A 22,812-nucleotide genomic window follows, 5' to 3' on the forward strand; every position below is an offset into this window, starting at 1 on the left:
AAGGTTAATGCTGGACATCGGCCTGATCGTCGATGTCCGGCATTAGCCATGGGTCCTAGCTGCTGATAGCAGCCAGGACCATGTGGGTATTATGCAAACTCAGCTCCTCAGGTTAAATATTTGCAGTGGCAGTTTAAAGTAACCAAAAAAAAAATGTCATAGAAACATACAATGTTTCCATCTAGACTGCCCAATATTCTGAATACAATGAATAGTCCCAGGCCCTATGTTACATATAGGCCTTATGCCTATCCCATGCATTCTTAATGGGGAAATCCGGTTAGAGGTTTTTTTTCCAGAACAAGGCCCATACTACAATATATATAAAAAAAATAAACCTATAATCATCTCCACCGCACACTCCAGTGGCCTAAGCCGTTCCCTGACTGCGATCATCTTTCTGAGCTGCAGCGTGATGGACTGAAGTGACATTGGGACCCAGTGTGTCATACTGCCTCTTAGCCAATCACTAGCAAAAACAATGTCCTGCCTTTGCCACTTATTGGATGATCGGCAGTATGACACACTTTGTCCCATCACTTTGGGCCCAAACATCACGCTGCAGCTCAGGAAGACAAACACAGCCAGGGAAAACAAAGTTTTTTTTACAGAATTGCCAGAAGTCTCATAGACTTACAGTGCTATTCAATTTACCACTTCTTTTAGCTGAACAAAGCGGGGGGGGGGGGGGGGGGGGGGGGGGGGAAGGACTTAGCACTATGAATTACACAACTTTTTGAAATAAGGAGTACCCTTTAAGTAGATCACATTTGGTGTGGTGCAGGTGAAGGGGCCTGTGGTCTTGTAAAACTAATCTGTTTTGAAAATATTTTTGCTGTTCATGGTGAATATGTATGGACAGGTTTTACATTTTCTCTGGTTGCAGGACAGAGTTCCTATGTTGTTGGAGAACATCCTGAGCTTTTGACAATGGCTTGTCTTAGATTAGAAGCCAGTCTTTAACCTCTTAAGGCCCAATGACGTCCTGGGACGTCATGGCACCCTGGGCCTTAAGGACCAATGACGTCCCAGGACGTCATGGCGTTTTACGGTCGCTGCCGCTCGCCGGGCAGAGATCGGAACCGGATGCCTGCTGAAATCCTTCAGCAGGCATCCAGGGCAAACGCAGAGGGGGGCCATGTAGGAAAATCGCCCTTGCGATCTGCGGCGATACCAGGCTGATCGGGTCTCTGGGACCCGACCGCCCGGTAATTTTGCATTATCCTGGCTGTCACAGACAGCCAGGACCATACTGAAGGCTAGGAGCGAGGTGGCAAGCCTGCCACCTCCTCCGATCCCCTGCGATTCTTCGGTTAGTTAACCGACCAATCGCAGTGGGGGGCGGTTACTTCCTTCCGCTCTGCCCGGCCCCTGGAAGTCCGGAGAGGACGGAAGGAAGACCGGAGGACGCGGCAGGGACGGGGGAGTGCTGGGGACTGGCCCCGATACTTACCTTGTCCCTGAAGACCCGGATCCCGGCGATGAAGACGGCGGCGGCGGCGACAGGTGAGTGGATCTTCAGCCGCGGTCGGGCCCTTTACAGCAATGCACGTCGCCGTAAAGCGACATGCATTGCTGTATTGGGACCCTGTATACTACAACTCCCAGCATGCCCAGACAGCCCTTGGCGTCTGGGCATGCTGGGAGTTGTAGTTTTGCAACATCTGGAGGTCCACAGTTTGGAGACCACTGTGCCCTTCCAGATGTTGCAAAACTACACATCCTCAGCATGCCCTTACTGTCCAGGCATGCTGGGAGTTGTAGTTCTGTAACATCTGACCCTACAACTCTCAGCATGCCTGGACAGTTTTGGCATACTGGGAGTTGTAGTTTTGCAACATCTGGAAGGGCACAGATTGGGAACCACTGTATTAGTGGTCTGCAAACTGTAGTCCTCCAGATGTTGCAAAACTACAGCTCCAAGCTTTCTGGGAGTTGTAGTTCGGCAACATATGGCTCTAAAGATGTTGCTGAACTACTACTTCCAGCATGCCTGAGAATGTTTGGGAGTTGTGGTTTTGCAATAACTGGAGGCACACTGGTTGGGAAACATTGTCTGTTTCCTAACTCAGTGTTTCCCAACCCATGTGCCTCCAGCTGTTGCAAAACTATAACTACCAGCATGCACTGATAGACTGTGCATGCTGGGAGTTGTAGTTTTGCAACAGCTGGAGGCCCCCCCCCCCCGTGAATGTACAGGATACATTCACATGGGCAGGGGGCTTACAGTGAGTATCAGGCTGCAAGTCTGCAATGCAGCAAATTTTGTGCGGCAGGTCAAACTCGCAGCGGGAAACTTACTGTAATCCCCGGCCCGTGTGACTGTACACTAAAAACACTACACTACACTACACTAACACAAAATAAAATAAAAAGTAAAAAACACTACATATACACATACCCCTACACAGCCCCCCTCCCCTCCCCAATAAAAATGAAAAACGTCTAGTACGCCACTGTTTCCAAAATGGAGCCTCCAGCTGTTGTAAAACAACAACTCCCAGTATTGCCGGACAGCTGTTGACTGTCCAGGCATGCTGGGAGTTTTACAACAGCTGGAGGCACTCTGTTTGGGAATCACTGGCGTAGAATACCCCTATGTCCACCCCTATGCAAATCCCTAATTCAGGCGCTCTCACTTCGGAGCCCTGTCGTATTTCAAGGCAACAGTTTACGGTCACATATGGGGTATCGCCGTACTCGGGAGAAATTGCCTAACAAATTTTGGGGGGCTTTTTCTCCTTTCACCCCTTATGAAAAGGTGAAGTTTGGGTCTACACCAGCATGTTAGTGTAAAAAAATAATTTTTTTACACTAACATGCTGGTGTTGCCCTATACTTTTCATTTAGACAAGAGGTAAAAGGGAAAAAAGCCCCCCAAAATTTGTAATGTAATTTCTCCCGACTACGGAGATACCCCATATGTGGGCGCAAAGTGCTTTGGGGGCGCACAACAAGGCCCCGAAGGGAGAGTGCACCATGTACATTTGAGGTGATTTGCACAGGGGTGGCTGATTGTTACAGCGGTTTTGAAAAACGCAAAAAAAACAAAACCCCACATGTGACCCCATTTTGGAAACTACACCCCTCACGGAATGTAATGAGGGGTGCAGTGAGAATTTACACCCCACTGGTGTTTGACAGATCTTTGGAACAGTGGGCTGTGCAAATAAAAAATGTTGTACAGCCCACTGTTCCAAAGATCTGACAGACACCAGTGGGGGATAAATGCTCACTGTACCCCTTGTTACGTTTCTCAAGGGGTCTAGTTTCCAAAATGGTATGCCATGTGGGGGTTATTTTGCTGTTCTGGCACCATAGGGGCTTCCTAAATACGACATGCCCCCCGAGCAAAATTTGCTCTCAAAAAGACAAATATGACTCCTTCTCTTCTGAGCATTGTAGTTCGCCCGTAGTGCGCTTCAGGTCAACTTATGGGGTACCTCCATACCCAGAAGAGATGGGGTGGCAAATTTTGGGGGGTATTTTCTGCTATGAACCCTTGCAAAAATGTGAAATTTGGGGGGGAAACACACATTTTAGTGATTTTTTTTTTTTTTACGTATGCAAAAGTCGTGAAATCCCTGTGGGGTATTAAGGCTCACTTTATTCCTTGTTACGTTCCTCAAGGGGTCTAGTTTCCAAAATGGTATGCCATGTGGGTATTTTTTGCTGTCCTGGCACCATAGGGGCTTCCTAAATGCGACATGCCCCCGAGCAAAATTTGCTCTCAAAAAGCCAAATATGACTCCTTCTCTTCTGAGCATTGTAGTTTGCCCGTAGTGCACTTCAGGTCAACTTATGGGGTACCTCCATACTCAGAAGAGATGGGGTTACAAATTTTGGGGGGTATTTTCTGCTATTAACCCTTTCATAAATGTGAAATTTGGGGAGAAACACACATTTTATTGAAATTTAGTAAAAAAAAATTTACATATGCAAAAGTCGTGAAACACCTGTGGGGTATTAAGGCTCACTTTATTCCTTGTTACGTTCCTCAAGGGGTCTAGTTTCCAAAATGGAATGCCATGTGTTTTTTTTCCTGTTCTGGCACCATAGAGGCTTCCTAAATGCAACATGCCCCCCAAAAACCATTTCAGAAAAACGTACTCTCCAAAATCCCCTTGTCGCTCCTTCGCTTCTGAGCCCTCTACTGCGCCTGTGGGGTATTAAGGCTCACTTTATTCCTTGTTACGTTCCTCAAGGGGTCTAGTTTCCAAAATGGTATGCCATGTGGGTATTTTTTGCTGTCCTGGCACCATAGGGGCTTCCTAAATGCGACATGCCCCCGAGCAAAATTTGCTCTCAAAAAGCCAAATATGACTCCTTCTCTTCTGAGCATTGTAGTTTGCCCGTAGTGCACTTCAGGTCAACTTATGGGGTACCTCCATACTCAGAAGAGATGGGGTTACAAATTTTGGGGGGTATTTTCTGCTATTAACCCTTTCATAAATGTGAAATTTGGGGAGAAACACACATTTTATTGAAATTTAGTAAAAAAAAATTTACATATGCAAAAGTCGTGAAACACCTGTGGGGTATTAAGGCTCACTTTATTCCTTGTTACGTTCCTCAAGGGGTCTAGTTTCCAAAATGGAATGCCATGTGTTTTTTTTCCTGTTCTGGCACCATAGAGGCTTCCTAAATGCAACATGCCCCCCAAAAACCATTTCAGAAAAACGTACTCTCCAAAATCCCCTTGTCGCTCCTTCGCTTCTGAGCCCTCTACTGCGCCTGTGGGGTATTAAGGCTCACTTTATTCCTTGTTACGTTCCTCAAGGGGTCTAGTTTCCAAAATGGTATGCCATGTGTTTTTTTTCCTGTTCTGGCACCATAGGGGCTTCCTAAATGCAACATGCCCCCCCAAAACCATTTCAGAAAAACGTACTCTCCAAAATCCCCTTGTCGCTCCTTCGCTTCTGAGCCCTCTACTGCGCCCGCCGAACAATTTAAATATACATATGAGGTATGTGCTTACTCGAGACACATTGGGCTACAAATATAAGTATACATTTTCTCCTTTTACCCCTTGTAAAAATTCAAAAATTAGGTCTACAAGAACATACGAGTGTAAAAAATGAAGATTGTGAATTTTCTCCCTCACTTGCTGCTATTCCTGTGAAACACCTATAGGGTTAAAATGCTGACTGAATGTCATTTTGAATACTTTGGGGGCTGCAGTTGTTATAATGGGGTCATTTGTGGGGTATTTCTAAGATGAAGACCCTTCAAATCCACTTCAAACCTGAACTGGTCCCTGAAAAATTGTGATTTTGGAAATTTTGTGAAAAATTTAAAATTGCTGCTGAACTTTGAAGCCCTCTGGTGTCTTCCAAAAGTAAAAACTCGTAAATTTTATGATGCAAACATAAAGTGGACATATTGTATATGTGAATAAAAAAAATGATTTGGAATATCCATTTTTTTCATAAAATTTTGGAAACGATGCAAGTATCGACAAAATTTTACCAATAACATAAAGTAGAATATGTCAAGAAAAAACAATCTCAGAATCAAAATGATAGGTAAAAGCATTCCAGAGTTATTAATGTTTAAAGTGACAGTGGTCAGATGTTCAAAAAATGGCCTGGTCCTTAAGGGGTTAATACAGAAGAGGGGCAACTGGAAAGTCATCTTTTTATGTTGAGTACATTTTCTATATAGCTCTACCCTCAGCATCTGGAGATGTGGATGTTAGACAATTTCCATAAGTACCAATGGATTCCTTGTTTAGTTCTGTCCCATAGGAGCTCATCCCTTAGGCTAGGTTCACACTACGGAAATCCTGGCAGAAAATTAGCGCCTGGAGTTGGCGCTAGGACCGTGTGGACACTGCAGTCTCCAATAGACTGCAATGTGTTCCGCGAGTATTTCCGCCTTAAGAATGAGCAACGCCATTCTTCAGGCAGAAATTTCCAAGCGGATTTTCCATTCACAAATTCCGCTTTACAAATTCCGTAGTGTGAATTTGTGAATAACAAGAAGTACTGGTGGTGCAGTAGGTTGAGTGCTTGATTTTATGCCACTACATACCTGAGGGAAAAAAGCCCCCCAAAATTTGTAATGTAATTTCTCCCGACTACGGAGATACCCCATATGTGGGCGCAAAGTGCTTTGGGGGCGCACAACAAGGCCCCGAAGGGAGAGTGCACCATGTACATTTGAGGTGATTTGCACAGGGGTGGCTGATTGTTACAGCGGTTTTGAAAAACGCAAAAAAAACAAAACCCCACATGTGACCCAATTTTGGAAACTACACCCCTCACGGAATGTAATGAGGGGTGCAGTGAGAATTTACACCCCACTGGTGTTTGACAGATCTTTGGAACAGTGGGCTGTGCAAATAAAAAATGTTGTACAGCCCACTGTTCCAAAGATCTGACAGACACCAGTGGGGGATAAATGCTCACTGTACCCCTTGTTACGTTTCTCAAGGGGTCTAGTTTCCAAAATGGTATGCCATGTGGGGGTTATTTTGCTGTTCTGGCACCATAGGGGCTTCCTAAATACGACATGCCCCCCGAGCAAAATTTGCTCTCAAAAAGACAAATATGACTCCTTCTCTTCTGAGCATTGTAGTTCGCCCGTAGTGCGCTTCAGGTCAACTTATGGGGTACCTCCATACCCAGAAGAGATGGGGTGGCAAATTTTGGGGGGTATTTTCTGCTATGAACCCTTGCAAAAATGTGAAATTTGGGGGGGAAACACACATTTTAGTGATTTTTTTTTTTTTTTACGTATGCAAAAGTCGTGAAATCCTTGTGGGGTATTAAGGCTCACTTTATTCCTTGTTACGTTCCTCAAGGGGTCTAGTTTCCAAAATGGTATGCCATGTGGGTATTTTTTGCTGTCCTGGCACCATAGGGGCTTCCTAAATGCGACATGCCCCCGAGCAAAATTTGCTCTCAAAAAGCCAAATATGACTCCTTCTCTTCTGAGCATTGTAGTTTGCCCGTAGTGCACTTCAGGTCAACTTATGGGGTACCTCCATACTCAGAAGAGATGGGGTTACAAATTTTGGGGGGTATTTTCTGCTATTAACCCTTTCATAAATGTGAAATTTGGGGGGAAACACATTTTATTGAAATTTAGTAAAAAAAAATTTACATATGCAAAAGTCGTGAAACACCTGTAGGGTATTAAGGCTCACTTTATTCCTTGTTACGTTCCTCAAGGGGTCTAGTTTCCAAAATGGTATGCCATGTGTTTTTTTTCCTGTTCTGGCACCATAGGGGCTTCCTAAATGCAACATGCCCCCCAAAAACCATTTCAGAAAAACGTACTCTCCAAAATCCCCTTGTCGCTCCTTCGCTTCTGAGCCCTCTACTGCGCCTGTGGGGTATTAAGGCTCACTTTATTCCTTGTTACGTTCCTCAAGGGGTCTAGTTTCCAAAATGGTATGCCATGTTTTTTTTTCCTGTTCTGGCACCATAGGGGCTTCCTAAATGCAACATGCCCCCCAAAAACCATTTCAGAAAAACGTACTCTCCAAAATCCCCTTGTCGCTCCTTCGCTTCTGAGCCCTCTACTGCGCCCGCCGAACAATTTACATATACATATGAGGTATGTGCTTACTCGAGACACATTGGGCTACAAATATAAGTATACATTTTCTCCTTTTACCCCTTGTAAAAATTCAAAAATTAGGTCTACAAGAACATACGAGTGTAAAAAATGAAGATTGTGAATTTTCTCCCTCACTTGCTGCTATTCCTGTGAAACACCTATAGGGTTAAAATGCTGACTGAATGTCATTTTGAATACTTTGGGGGCTGCAGTTGTTATAATGGGGTCATTTGTGGGGTATTTCTAAGATGAAGACCCTTCAAATCCACTTCAAACCTGAACTGGTCCCTGAAAAATTGTGATTTTGGAAATTTTGTGAAAAATTTAAAATTGCTGCTGAACTTTGAAGCCCTCTGGTGTCTTCCAAAAGTAAAAACTCGTAAATTTTATGATGCAAACATAAAGTGGACATATTGTATATGTGAATAAAAAAAATGATTTGGAATATCCATTTTTTTCATAAAATTTTGGAAACGATGCAAGTATCGACAAAATTTTACCAATAACATAAAGTAGAATATGTCAAGAAAAAACAATCTCAGAATCAAAATGATAGGTAAAAGCATTCCAGAGTTATTAATGTTTAAAGTGACAGTGGTCAGATGTTCAAAAAATGGCCTGGTCCTTAAGGGGTTAATACAGAAGAGGGGCAACTGGAAAGTCATCTTTTTATGTTGAGTACATTTTCTATATAGCTCTACCCTCAGCATCTGGAGATGTGGATGTTAGACAATTTCCATAAGTACCAATGGATTCCTTGTTTAGTTCTGTCCCATAGGAGCTCATCCCTTAGGCTAGGTTCACACTACGGAAATCCTGGCAGAAAATTAGCGCCTGGAGTTGGCGCTAGGACCATGTGGACACTGCAGTCTCCAATAGACTGCAATGTGTTCCGCGAGTATTTCCGCCTTAAGAATGAGCAACGCCATTCTTCAGGCAGAAATTTCCAAGCGGATTTTCCATTCACAAATTCCGCTTTACAAATTCCGTAGTGTGAAATTGTGAATAACAAGAAGTACTGGTGGTGCAGTAGGTTGAGTGCTTGATTTTATGCCACTACATACCTGAGGGTTGGGAGTACAAGTCTGACTGGGGCCTTGCTAAGTGTTGGATTTTTATTTTTATTGTAATGTTTACTATGGTGGAATATAGGGATCCTTTAAAAAAAAAAAAACACAGATATGGTTTAAATTGTTTATTCCATCATTTGATTAAAACTGGATTAAATTAGACTCATGGGGGAACATGATTGGAACAGGCGGACCTCTTGAGGAGGTTCATTCAGGGGATATTGCACATGTTATGGAATATTACCATAGATGGTAGATAAAGGATTTTTGATATTCTCAGGGTATAAAGCAAAGCGCTTTATACGGAAAAAAAAGGATCAAATAAAAATATCAACAGGGTTGATCCTATGAGGTGGACATAAAAAAAACACCTCAAAAAGAGTACATTTGTAGGTAATTTAATGTGTGCAATAATAAAACCCACTACTAACGGTTAGATAAAATATAAAAATGATTTATCATATTACACAATATTAATACAGTTGAAGTGATTGACACAAAATCATGTAATTAAAATATATATATATATATATATATATATATATATATGTATATATCTCAGATGGCTCTATACCAAACACTAATTACCCTATCTACTGGACAACACTAGAGGGCAGATGAATAACTGGTCATACAATATAACATGTGAGATTTATGCAATGTAAAGACAATTATGCATACCAGATTATTGCTCTGACAATATAACCAATCTTAGATATTTGGTAGTATAGTCCTCCCAATTACCTGGCTTGAAATTAATTCCCCAGAATATGGATTCTAAGGCAGAGATTTTCCTCTGAGTCAATTTAGATGCAATATTCGGTAATATGCATCTTTACCAAATAGCACTAAATTATGACTTAGCTCCTTTAACACTGCGCCTCCACAATAAAGCAAGACAAGACTAAATTTTAAGTCAGTTAATTTATCAATATTTCAGATAATAAAATCTATACATTACCAGATATCTAGGTTTTCGGCCTCCAAGGTGATGGTATGCTAGGAAGTTATTTTCTTATGATGAGCTCTGTCTCTTGTAATGAGAGATTTTCTGATAGGTTCCCTGAGAGATCCCCTCCTTTCTTGGACACAGGTTTTTAACTTATTTCTTATCTGACCTATCCACCCATAACAAACATGATGTCATTCGGTGGGTTTGCCTATGTAGATTGGGATCTAGTTATTCCTAGGTTAACCACAAAGGGCAGTCTAGAATAAGAAATCGACTCTACAACTAGCTATATTCACTACAATTGGGATATATATCATATGACCATAATATTTATACAATTATTTATGTCTCTGTCCAATTAGATTAGATAATTTCCACAGATTCCTTTCTCAGTCATCTCAAATAGATGACTGGTAATATATGAATATTATGTATCAAAATAGAAAATCAAAAATGGAAGTTTTGTCCACATGTGTGTTCCATCTGCATGGCCAATATCTTATTGGATTCTACCATAAGAAATGATATGAAATATATTGTTTAGCTATATCTGGCATAACTATCTATCAGTTGTAATAGACATCAATCTTGCTAATCATATTAATATTACATTGATCATAGCATAAGACCTTCATTTCACCCTTTTTCTGAGTTCACACATTTCACTGGTAGTTTTGGGGTAATACACTTTGAAAATTCCATGGCAGACTATTTTTGCTATTCAAAGCTCAGAGTCCATAGGATAAGTATTGTTTTAGGTCAAACATGCACTTTAAGTAACCCGTTAAAATACACACCGATGAGATTTTTAAACAATAGTTGCTTACTTGTAAGCTCTTATATTGGGTTTCCAGAAATCTGGACTAGGACTTCCATTGTTATTACTCTCCCTGTAAACAAGTTTTAGTATCTGTCTACCTTGGAACAGAGGGCAAAAAGGTGAGGTCAGCATTATAACTAGGCTTGACAAAAAAACAGGAAAATTCTGGCTTCAGAGCCATGATCTAGGAATTCTATGAACAAAATAAAATATCTTGATTTATATTTATACTAATGGATACGCTTGACAATATATCTTGTTGAATCATTTAATAACTTCAATCATTTTGTTGAGACCTCTGGGTTCTAGCGAGCATAGTTTATATATCCTATACATCTCTTTGTTATTTAGAGTTTGTATCCTGTTTGGTAGGTCTTCTGTAATTTGCTCTACGGGGTAGATGTGGATGGGTATGGGCGAATTGGGGTATTCTGCTTGACAATGTCTGGAGAGGCTATGCAGTTGGTACCCTTTGCGGAAGTTGGCTCTATGTTTGGTTGCAATACCTATTGCCAAAAATATAAATGTTCACATTGTATCAATTATTCCATTAACATACCAACCAATACATGAGTCTAATTTAATTCAATTTTAATCAAATAAGGGAATACACAAATTTAAAAAAAGGATCCCTTTATTCCACCACAATAAAAATTTACAATAAAAACCCAACACTTAGCAAGGCCCCGGTCAGACTTGAACTCCCAACCCTCAGGCAGAGTGGAATAAAAGCAAGAACTCTGCACCTACTGCACCACCAGAACTTTGTGACACATATGCAGTGCTGGAATTTATACTTAGAGCTAATTCTCTAAGTAGTTTTATGTTAAATCACAATCTATGTTCCAGGTCCTAATATGTTTCACAATCCTTATTTCCAGCGATAATTCTCATATATATATATATATATATATATATATATATATATATATACCTGTATACTGTTACATGACTTGATAAAGAGAGCTGTGCTCTTGAAATGCATTGTCTCTGTCAATTGTGTCAATAAAGCCACTTTTACTATTTTACTATTGATGTCCATGGTTTTAACTCACCGTAGTGGTGTGCGCTCTTAGGAAAAAACGTTTTCACCTTTCCGTTTGAGCATTCAAACAGAACCAAGTCTTCCCTTCTAAAAATCATAACACTTTCAATTTTGCACCTACAGACTCATATGAGAGCTTATTTTTTGTGGCACCAATTGTACTTTGTAATGACCTCAATCATTTAACCACAAAATATATGGTGAACCCAGAAAAAAAATATTTGTGGGGCACAATTGTAGGTCCATACGGTTACAATGATACACAAATTATAGAGGCTTTTTTTATTATACTACTTTAAAAAAATGATAACTACATGTATCAAAATTTGTATATGTTACACCGAGCGCTCCGGGTCCCTGCTCCTCCCCGGAGCGCTCGCGGCGTCTCTCTCTCTGCAGCGCCCCGGTCAGACCTGCTGACTGGGAGCGCTGCACTGACATTGCCGGCGGGGATGCGATTCGCATAGCGGGACGCGCCCGCTCGCGAATCGCATCCCAAGTCACTTACCCGTCCCGGTCCCCGGCTGTCATGTTCTGGCGCGCGCGGCTCCGCTCTCTAGGGCGCGCGCGCGCCAGCTCTCTAAGATTTAAAGGGCCAGTGCACCAATGATTGGTGCCTGGCCCAATCAGCCTAATTAGCTTCCACCTGCTCCCTGTCCATATTACCTCACTTCTCCTGCAGTTCCTTGCCGGATCTTGTTGCCTTGTGCCAGTGAAAGCTTTTAGTGTTGTCCAAAGCCTGTGTTCCAGATCTCCTGCTATGCTTATTGACTACGAACCTTGCCGCCTGCCCCGACCTTCTGCTACGTCTGACCTTGCCTCTGCCTAGTCCTTCTGTCCTACGCCTTCTCAGCAGTCAGCGAGGTTGAGCCGTTGCCGGTGGATACGACCTGGTTGCTACCGCCGCAGCAAGACCATCCCGCTTTGCGGCGGGCTCTGGTGAAAACCAGTAGCAACCCTAGAACCGGTCCACCGACACGGTCCACGCCAATCCCTCGCTGACACAGAGGATCCACATCCAGCCTGCCGAATCATAACAGTATATTTAAAATTGTCCTCTTCTGACGCCTATAACTTTTTAATTTTTCCATATACGGTAGTATGATTGCTAATTTTTTGCACAGTGATCTGAAGTTTTTATTGGTACAATGAATGTTTTGATCAGACTATTTGATCACTTTTTATAAAATTTTTTAGGGTATACAAAGTGACCAAAAATATGCAATTTTGTACTTTGGATTTTTTTTACGTCTACACAATTGACCGTACGGTTTAATTAATCTTATATTTTTATAGTTTGAACATTTACGCACACGGCGATACCACAGATGTTCATTTTTGTTATGTATATATTTTTTATATGGAATTTGGGAAAGGGGGGATGATTTTAACTTTTAATAAGGTAGGGCTTAATGTGTGTGTTTTTAAACTTTCTTCAAACTTTTTATTTTAACACTTTTAGTTCCCTTAGGGGACTTTTTGGAGGAATCATTTGATTCTTCATACAGATCAATGTGGTTCCATAGAACCACATTGATCTGTGTGCTCTGCGCTCGATTGATAAAGCCTGGTCCTGCCAGGCTTTATCATTCACAGCGTAGCAGCCAACACAGGAACAGAGTAAGCCCTCTGGCTACCTCAGAAGTAGACCGCCTTTCTGCCATGACGCTGCAGGAGGGGCAATCCACCTCTACTGGACCACCAGGGAGCAGTTAAAGGTAACTTTAGATGCTGCTGTCAAAGCTTTGACAGCCGCGATCTAAAGGGTTAATAGCCGACTACGGCGATTGCCGCAAGTCGGCTATTAACGCCAGCTCTAAGCTACAAGAATCAGCTGAGGGCTGGCTGGTATGATGCAGGCTCGAATCGGGAGCCTGCGCCATACCCCGCTAACGCCACAAAGACGTGTATACATGTCCTTGGTCATTAACCAGTAAATAGTAAATCACAAATTTTTATTTTTAGTTATTGCTCAGACTCAATCCAGATTATTATGTTTTTGTCAATGTAATGTTAGTTGACCAGAGGCCTAATAGGGCAGGAGGACAAGAGGAGGTCCAACAGATGTTTATTTAAAGTGTAAATTGCTAATTTCTAAATTCAGAAGCTTGAAGGGGTACTCCACTGGTAAAAAAAAATTTTAAATCAACTGGTACCAGAAAGTTAAACAGATTTGTAAATTACTTATATTTAAAAATCTTAATCTTTCCAGTACTTATCAGCTGCTGTATACTACAGAGGAAGTTCTTTTCTTTTTGAATTTCCTTTTTTGTCTGACCACAGTGCTCTCTGCTGACATCTCTGTACATTTTAGGAACTGTCCAGAGCAGGATAGGTTTGCTATGGAGACTTGCTTCTACTCTGGACAGTTCCTAAAATTGACAGAGGTGTCAGCAGAGAACACTGTGGTCAGACAGAAAGGAAATAAAACAAATCGCTTCATTAAAATCCATTAAGTGTGGTCCAGGCTCCAGGGCATCTAAAATGGTGGCTCCACATGTGAGGACATGGGGCAAGGAACTCTGGGATGGCGGAAGGCAAGTAGGCGGGATCACCCTGAGTCACATGAAGCAGGAAGCCTATCAGCAGCCAGCTAGCCCTGTGGTGTCACAACCCTATATAATCGGCAGCCATCGCTGCAGCCAGCCATTTCAGCATTTTATTGCAAGGAGAGCATTTTATTGCAGAGAGAGAGCAGTGTGTGTGTTGCACAGAAAAAAAAAACTTTACAGCAACCATTTGCCACAAGCCCAAATCTCTGCAGAAAAGCACTGACAGGGAAGGGAGAGAGAGACACTTTTGGGTGTACTATACAGCGACTCTGTACTGCTGCACTGGGGTATACAACAACTCTAAAGCTAATAGGGGCCAGTTAGGGTGAGCACTAAAAGCCATAGTCACCTGCTTTTAGTGCCTAATAATACTGTACTGGGCTATACTACACAGCGACTCTGTGCTGCTGCACTGGTGTGTACTACAACTCAAAAGCTAATAGGGGACAGTTAGGGTGAGCACTAAAAGCCATAGTCACCTGCTTTTAGTGCCTAATACAGGTTGCGTAGCATAGCGTATTGTCCTCTTATAAGTGTAACCTGTACGCAGGTGGTGAATGATTTTTTTCCTATCAAGCTAATTTGGGCCAGTTACAGTGAAAGGTCAGCCAAAGCTACACACTTGTTTTCGTAGCCTAATACAGTTTGTATCGGAGTGTATTGTCCTCCTCTCATAAGTGTAAACTGTACGTACCCCTACATGGTGTACATTTTTTTCTCTGTTAAACTAATTTGGGCTTAGTTACTGTGAATGGCCAGTCAAAGCTACACACTTGTTTTTGTAGCTTAATACAGTTAAAAGCAGAGCGTATTGTCCTTGTCTCATAAGTGTAAATTGTACGTACACCGTACACTTAAGTTGTTGTTTCTTTTAACTCATTTTGGCTTAGTTACTGTGAAAGGCCATCCAAAGCTACACACCTGCTTTTGTAGCCTAATACGGTTTTAAGTGGAGTGTATTGTCCGCCTCTCATAAGTGTAAACTGTACGCACACCTACATGGTGTATGATTTTGTTCCTGTTAAAGTCCTAAGGGCCTAGTTACTCTGAAAGGCCAGTTTAAACTACACACCTGCTTTTGTAGCCAAATACAGTTTTAAGCGTAGTGGAGCATATTGTCCTCCTCTCATAAGTGTAAACTGTACTTACACCTACGTGGTGTACGATTTTGTGCCTGTTAAAGTCATAAAGGCCTAGTTACTCTGAAAGGCCAACCAAAACTACACACCTGCTTTTGTAGCCAAATACAGTTTTAAGTGTAGTGGAGCTTATTGTCCTCCTCTCATAAGTGTAAACTGTACTTACACCTACATAGTATATGATTTTTGTACCTTTTAAAGTCATAAGGGCCTAGTTACTCTGAAAAGCCAGCCAAAATTACACACCTGCTTTTGTAGCCAAATGCAGTTTTAAGCGTAGTGGATCACATAGTCCTCCTCTCATAAGTGTAACATATACGCACTCAGCTGGTGTATAAGTATGTCAGGCAGAGAAGTCCCAGGACGGGCACAGAGGAGTGGCAGAGGCCTAAATTCATCAGGCGCAGGCAGAGGTCACAGCAGACTAGGAGCGAGTGGCAGCAGAAGTTGCATTGAGAGGCCTGAGCTACCGATATTAGCTATCGGTTGTGTCTCGACCAGCAACACATCTGCCATCATTGATTGGTTAACTCGTTCATTCACTTCATCACAAGTGACATCTGACAACCCCAGTCAACAGTCGGTGGGTTCCTCAGACACAACCTTCAGTTAGCATGGCCCGGGAGCAGTCCCTGTCCTTCAATCGCCTCTGTCCTATGCTGTTCCCTCCCCCACAGAAGTATCGTATGCGGTGGGTTCAGCTCCACTATTTAGTGAGGAAGATCTACTAGAGGACAGTGAGCAGCTACTGCCCAGCCAAGAATTGGAGGAGAAATCCACCACTTCCTCCGCTAGGCGGGCAAGTAGTGATGAGGAGAGTGGAGTGGGAGATGGTGTTGCGAGCATTCAGGCTCCTGCAGCATACACTGTTGAGGAACCTGAGGAGGACATCAGTGACGTGCAGACACAACTCGATGATGATGAAGCTGATCGCAATTGGGAGCTGGTGCAGAAGGGGCTTCATCATCATCATCATCATCAGGAGAAGAGGGTTACAGGTTACCCGTGAGGCAGCAGCTGAGCCAGCAAGGTGGTAGCATAATTGGGAGTAAACAAGGTGGCAAAAGTGGGAAGTCTGGAGCCAAACGTTCCCGGGTTAGACCACCTGCTTTGTGGCAGCCTACCTTCCCGGGAGGTAGTGGAACAGGGGTTCCCAGAGTCCGTGGCAGTAACAGTCAGTTAGGGCAGACCATTGGGGGGGAAATCAGTTGCTCGGCGGTGTCGCAGTTTGTCATCAAGCATTCGGAGGAGGTTAACATAGCCACATGCAAGATGTGTTGTCAGAAGGTGAGGCGTGGCCAGGGTCCCATGTTGGCATCACGGTCCTGCATCACCATATGCAGTGTCACCATAAAGCAGCCTGGGAGAACCGTGGCTCCGATAAGGTGGTCCAGCCTGCTTCATTACCCAGTGGCACACCTCTCCCTGTTTCAGCCAGCCAAGGCTCCACGTCTCAGCTGAAGGGAGCTGTCTGTCATACCCATCTTCTGTTGGCCCAGAAGCTGCTGCTTCTCCTACTTCGAGTCAGTCATTCTACCAGCAATCCCTCAGTGAAGCCATGTCCAAGAGACAGCAGTATGCGCCCACTCATCCAATGGTGCAGAAGCTAAATGTGCTCCTGTCCAAGTTGCTGGTACTGTACTACCTCCCAAGTGGACACTCAGTCATGAGCATGGAAGTGCGCTGAGAGGCTGGGGCTGGGCCTCGCAGCGGACCCCCAGATCGATTTTAAGAGACAGCTAGGAGCTTTTCCATAGTTTACACTGCAGCAATTATACATCATTGGAGCTGGAATTACCACAGCTGCTGGCACCAGACTTGCCTTCCAATGGGTCCTCAAAAAAGGATTTAAAGTTGCCTCATTTCAATTACCAGGCTCTGTCATTGTGCTGCTGTGGGGCAGTGATTCTGATAGTGATGCCTGTGATCTGCATGTTATACTGAATTACAGTATTATTTCACTAATACAGCACACTCACTATGCGTGTTACCACAAGGCAAAGTGTTCAACACCCCAATTGAGGCTCTCTGTAGCCCAGAAATTGCTGTATTTAATAGCGATTTTCTGCGAATAAATCCATATCGAAAACATTTTTTAGGAAAATTCGTCAAATTTGCCAAATCGAATCCTCCAAATTTGCTCATCCCTACTGATAAGCTATGGAAGGGTTAAAGGGGTACTCTGGCCCCAAGACATCTTATAAGACTTCTGATTGCTGGGGTCCTGCCGCTGGGGACCCCTGCAATCTCTCATGCAGCACCAACCTATCTCAGCTGCATGAACCAATGATCACATTGTGTCTGAAGCCTCATGGCCATGGGGCTGGAGTATCGTGATGCCATGACTCTGCCTCCTTGTGACATCACACTCCGCCCCCTAGATGCAAGTCTATGGGAGGGGTAGTATGGGAGGGGGTGATCAGACATCCTTTGGATAGGGGATAAGATGTCTTAGGACCAGAGTACCCCTTAAAGATTCTTAAATAGAAGTATAGTGGTCCCTCAATATACAATGGTAATTCGTTCCAAATGAACCATCATTATTTTAAACCATCGTATGTTGAGTGATCCGTGCAATGTAAAGAATAGGAAGTTATACTCACCTGTCCCCGCCACTCCGGACCGTCACCGCTGCCCTGGATGTCACTGTTGCCGCGTCCCCGGTGTGTCCCCGCCGCTCCGGACCATCTCTGTTGCCCGTCAACATCGCTCTTCATCGCCGTCATCACGTCGCTGCGCACGCCGCTCCTATTGGATGATGACGAAGGAGAGCAACGGCGATGCAGGGGAGCCCTAAGAGGACGGTCCGGAGCACTGGGGACAGGTGAGTGACTATCACCGGACCACATGGGGCACCTTAAACGGCTATCCGGCAGCAGCTGAAGCAGTTTGCGCTGCCGGATAGCTGTTAATGCGATGGCCCCGACATACAAAAGCATCGTATGTTGATGCGGCCTTCAACATGCTATGGCCTCTTAGAGGCCATCGTATGTTGAATTTATCATATGTCGGGGCCATCGCAAGTCGGGGGATCACTGTAATTTACTGTTTCACTTTCTGGCACCAGTTGATTTAAAAAAAAATGTTTTCCAGGGGAGTACCCCTTTAAAGTTGAGCATTATGTACATGGCCTATTTACATTTACATCCCAGGAGCACATTTCTAATACTGATAAGTTAGTAGATAGAAATGATACAAATTGAGTCCTCAGTTGTTGATACTGTTTGATGTCCCTATTTTTTAGGTTAGGAGATATTCTGATGTAGCTAATAGTTTTGTTTAATGCATTTGAAATGGAAACTGTTCTATTTGAAGTATTAGGGGTTACCAACTGGTTTGTGGTACATCGTTGTGTGAATTATTTTGTTCTTTATTTTGATAATAGTGTTCCGAAAGTTTATTTCAGTAAAGGAGTAGTTGTTAAGCTGATGGTGGAATGAAACTGAAATTGAAGTTACTATGAAATGTTTTTATAGCTGTTTCTCACACACAGTCCAAGTGAGTAACCTCTTCCTGACCCATAATGGATCTGATCTATCATGGGGCCGTAAGCGGTGTATGGAGAGGGCTCAGCCTGTGTGCAGTGATCTCCGTTCGTGGTAATTAATTCTTTTGAAGTTAACAGCGGCATCTGAATGGCAGTAACAAGCATCATTGGTGGTGCAGTGGGTTGGATCTCCTGGCCACAATGTGATTGCAGCCAGGGGATCTGTTGTCCTGACCGCCAGAATGCTTACCCAAGCCTCCAAGGCTGCTGTGGATCGTCTATTGATGAAGCACAGATCTGATGGACCAATATTGAATACATTAACCCTTTAAGGACCCAGCCATTTTACACCTCAGGACCCGGCCATTTTTTGCAATTCTGACCACTGTCACTTTAAACATTAATAACTCTGGAATGCTTTTAGTTATCATTCTGATTCCGAGATTGTTTTTTCGTGACATATTCTACTTTAACATAGTGGTAAAATTTTGTGGTATCTTGCATCCTTTCTTGGTGAAAAATCCCAACATTTTATGAAAAATTAGAAAATTTTGCATTTTTTTAACTTTGAAGCTCTCTGCTTGTAAGGAAAATGGATATTCCAAATAATTTTTTTTTTATTCACATATACAATATGTCTATTTTATGTTTGCATCATAAAATTGACGTGTTTTTACTTTTGGAAGTCATCAGAGGGCTTCAAAGTTCAGCAGCAATTTTCCAATTTTTCACAAAATTTCCAAACTCACAATTTTTCATGGACCAGTTCAGGTTTGAAGTGGATTTGAAGGGTCTTCATGTTAGAAATACCCCACAAATGACCCCATTATAAAAACTGCACCACCCAGAGTATTCAAAATGACATTCAGTCCGCGTTTTAACCCTTTAGGTGTTTCACAGGAATAACAGCAAAGTGAAGGAGAAAATTCACAATCTCCATTTTTTACACTCGCATGTTCTTGTAGACCCAATTTTTGAATTTTTACAAGGGGAAAAAGGAGAAAATGTATACTTATATTTGTAGCCCAATTTCTCTCGAGTAAGCACATACCTCATATGTCTATGTAAAGTGTTCGGCGGGCGCAGTAGAGGGCTCAGAAGCGAAGGAGCGACAAGGGGATTTTGGAGAGTACGTTTTTTTGAAATGGTTTTTGGGAGGCATGTTGCATTTAGGAAGCCCCTATGGTGCCAGAACAGCAAAAATCCCCCACATGGCATACCATTTTGGAAACTAGACCCCTTGAGGTACGTAACAAGGAATAAAGTGAGCCTTAATACCCCACAGGGGTTTCACGACTTTTGCATATGTAAAAAAATAAAAATAAAATTTCACAAAAATGTGTGTTTCCCCCCAAATTTCACATTTTTGCAAGGGTTAATAGCAGAAAATACCCCCCAAACATTGTAACCCCATCTCTTCTGAGTATGAAGGTACCCCATAAGTTGACCTGAGGTGTACTATGGGTGAACTACAATGCTCAGAAGAGAAGGAGTCATATTTGGCTTTTTGAGAGCAAATTTTGCTCGGGGGCATGTCGCATTTAGGAAGCCCCTATGGTGCCAGGACAGCAAAAAAAAACACATGGCATACCATTTTGGAAACTAGACCCCTTGTGGAACGTAACAAGAAATAAAGTGAGCCTTAATACCCCACAGGGGTTTCACGACTTTTGCATACGTAAAAAAAAAATTAAAAAAAATCACTAAAATGTGTGTTTCCCCCCAAATTTCACATTTTTGCAAGGGTTAATAGCAGAAAATACCCCCCAAAATTTGTAACCACATCTCTTCTGATTATGGAGGTACCCCATAAGTTGACCTGAAGTGCACTATGGGCGAACTACAATGCTCAGAAGAGAAGGAGTCATATTTGGCTTTTTGAGAGCAAATTTTGCTCGGGGGGCATGTCGCATTTAGGAAGCCCATATGGTGCCAGGACAGCAAAATAACCCCCACATGGCATACCATTTCGGAAACTAGACCCCTTGAGGAACGTAACAAGGCATAAAATGAGCATTTACCCCCCACTGGTGTCTGTCATATCTTTGGAACAGTGGGCTGTACAACATTTTTAATTTGCACAGCCCACTGTTCCAAAGATCTGTCAGACACCTGTGGGGGGTAAATTCTCACTGCACCCCTCATTACATTCCGTGAGGGGTGTAGTTTCCGAAATGGGGTCACATGTGGGGTTTTGTTTTTTTTTGCGTTTGTCAAAACCGCTGTAACAATCAGCCACCCCTGTGCAAATCACCTCAAATGTACATGGTGCACTCTCCCTTCTGGGCCTTGTTGTGCGCCCCCAGAGCACTTTGCGCCCACATATGGGGTATCTCCGTAGTCGGGAGAAATTGCATTACAAATTTTGTGGCGCTTTTTTCCCCTTTACCTCTTGTCAAAATGAAAAGTATAGGGCAACACCAGCATGTTAGTGTAAAAAGTTTATTTTTTTACACTAACATGCTGGTGTAGACCCCAACTTCACCTTTTCATAAGGGGTGAAAGGAGAAAAAGACCCCCAAGATTTGTTAGTCAATTTCTCCCGAGTACGGTGATACCCCATATGTGGCCCTACTCTGTTGCCTTGAAATACCACAGGGCTCCAAAGTGAGAGCGCCATGCGCATTTGAGGCCTGAATTAGGGATTTGCATAGGGGTGGACATAGGGGTATTCTACGCCAGCGATTCCCAAACAGGGTGCCTCCAGCTGTTGCAAAACTCCCAGCATGCCTGGACAGTCAACGGCTGTCTGGCAATACTGGGAGTTGTTGTTTTGCAACAGCTGGAGGCTCCATTTTGGAAACCGTGGCGTACCAGGCGTTTTTCATTTTTATTGGGGAGGGGAGGGGGGCTGTGTAGGGGTATGTGTATATGTAGTGTTTTTTACTTTTTATTTTATTTTGTGGTAGTGTAGTGTAGTGTTTTTAGGGTACAGTCACACGGGCGGGGGATTACAGCGAGTTTGAGCTGCCGCGCAAAATTTGCTGCATCGCAAACTTGCAGCCTGATACTCACTGTAAGCCCCCTGCCCATGTGAGTGTACCCTGTACATTCACAGGGGGGGGGGGGCTCCAGCTGTTGCAAAACTACTACTCCCAGCATGCCTGAGAATGTTTGGGAGTTGTGGTTTTGCAACAGCTGGAGGCACACGGGTTGGGAAACACTGAGTTAGGAAACAATGTTTCCCAACCAGTGTGCCTCCAGCTGTTGCAAAACCACAACTCCCAAACATTCTCAGGCATGCTGGGAGTAGTAGTTCGGCAACATCTTTAGAGCCAGATGTTGCCGAACTACAACTCCCAGCATGCTTGGAGTTGTAGTTTTGCAACATCTGGGGGACTACAGTTTGCAGACCACTAATACAGTGGTTCCCAATCTGTGCCCTTCCAGATGTTGCAAAACTACAACTCCCAGTATGCCAAAACTGTCCAGGCATGCTGGGAGTTGTAGTTCTGCAACATCTGAAGGGCCAGATGTTACAGCACTACAACTCCCAGCATGCCTGGACAGTAAGGGCATGCTGAGGATGTGTAGTTTTGCAACATCTGGAAGGGCACAGTGGTCTCCAAACTGTGGACCTCCAGATGTTGCAAAACTGCAACTCCCAGCATGCCCAGACGCCAAGGGCTGTCTGGGCATGCTGGGAGTTGTAGTTTACAGGGTCCTATTACAGCAATGCATGTCGCTTTACGGCGACGTGCATTGCTGTAAAGGGCCCGACCGCGGCTGAAGATCGACTCACCTGTCGCCGCTGCCGCCGTCTTCATCGTCTGGATCCGGGTCTTCAGGGACGAGGTAAGTACCGGGGCCGGTCCCCAGCACTCCCCCGTCCCCCGCCGCGTCCTCCGGTCTTCCTCCCGTCCTCTCCGGACTTTCAGGGGCCGGGCAGGACGGGAGGAAGTAACCGCCCCCCCTCCTGCGATTGGTCGGTTAACTAACCGACAGATCGCAGGGGATCGGAGGAGGTGGCCGGCTTGCCACCTCGCTCCTATACGTTAGCATGGTCCTGGCTGTCTGTGACAGCCGGGATCATGCGAAATTACCGGGCGGTCGGGTCCCAGAGACCCGATCAGCCCGGTATCGCCGCAGATCGCAAGGGCGATTTCCCTTGCGATTTGCGGCGATCGCCGACATGGGAGGCCTACATGGCCCCCCTCGGCGTTTGCCCTGGATGCCTGCTG

Source organism: Hyla sarda, chromosome 4 (assembly GCF_029499605.1).
Source record: "Hyla sarda isolate aHylSar1 chromosome 4, aHylSar1.hap1, whole genome shotgun sequence".
Lineage (NCBI taxonomy): Eukaryota > Metazoa > Chordata > Amphibia > Anura > Hylidae > Hyla > Hyla sarda.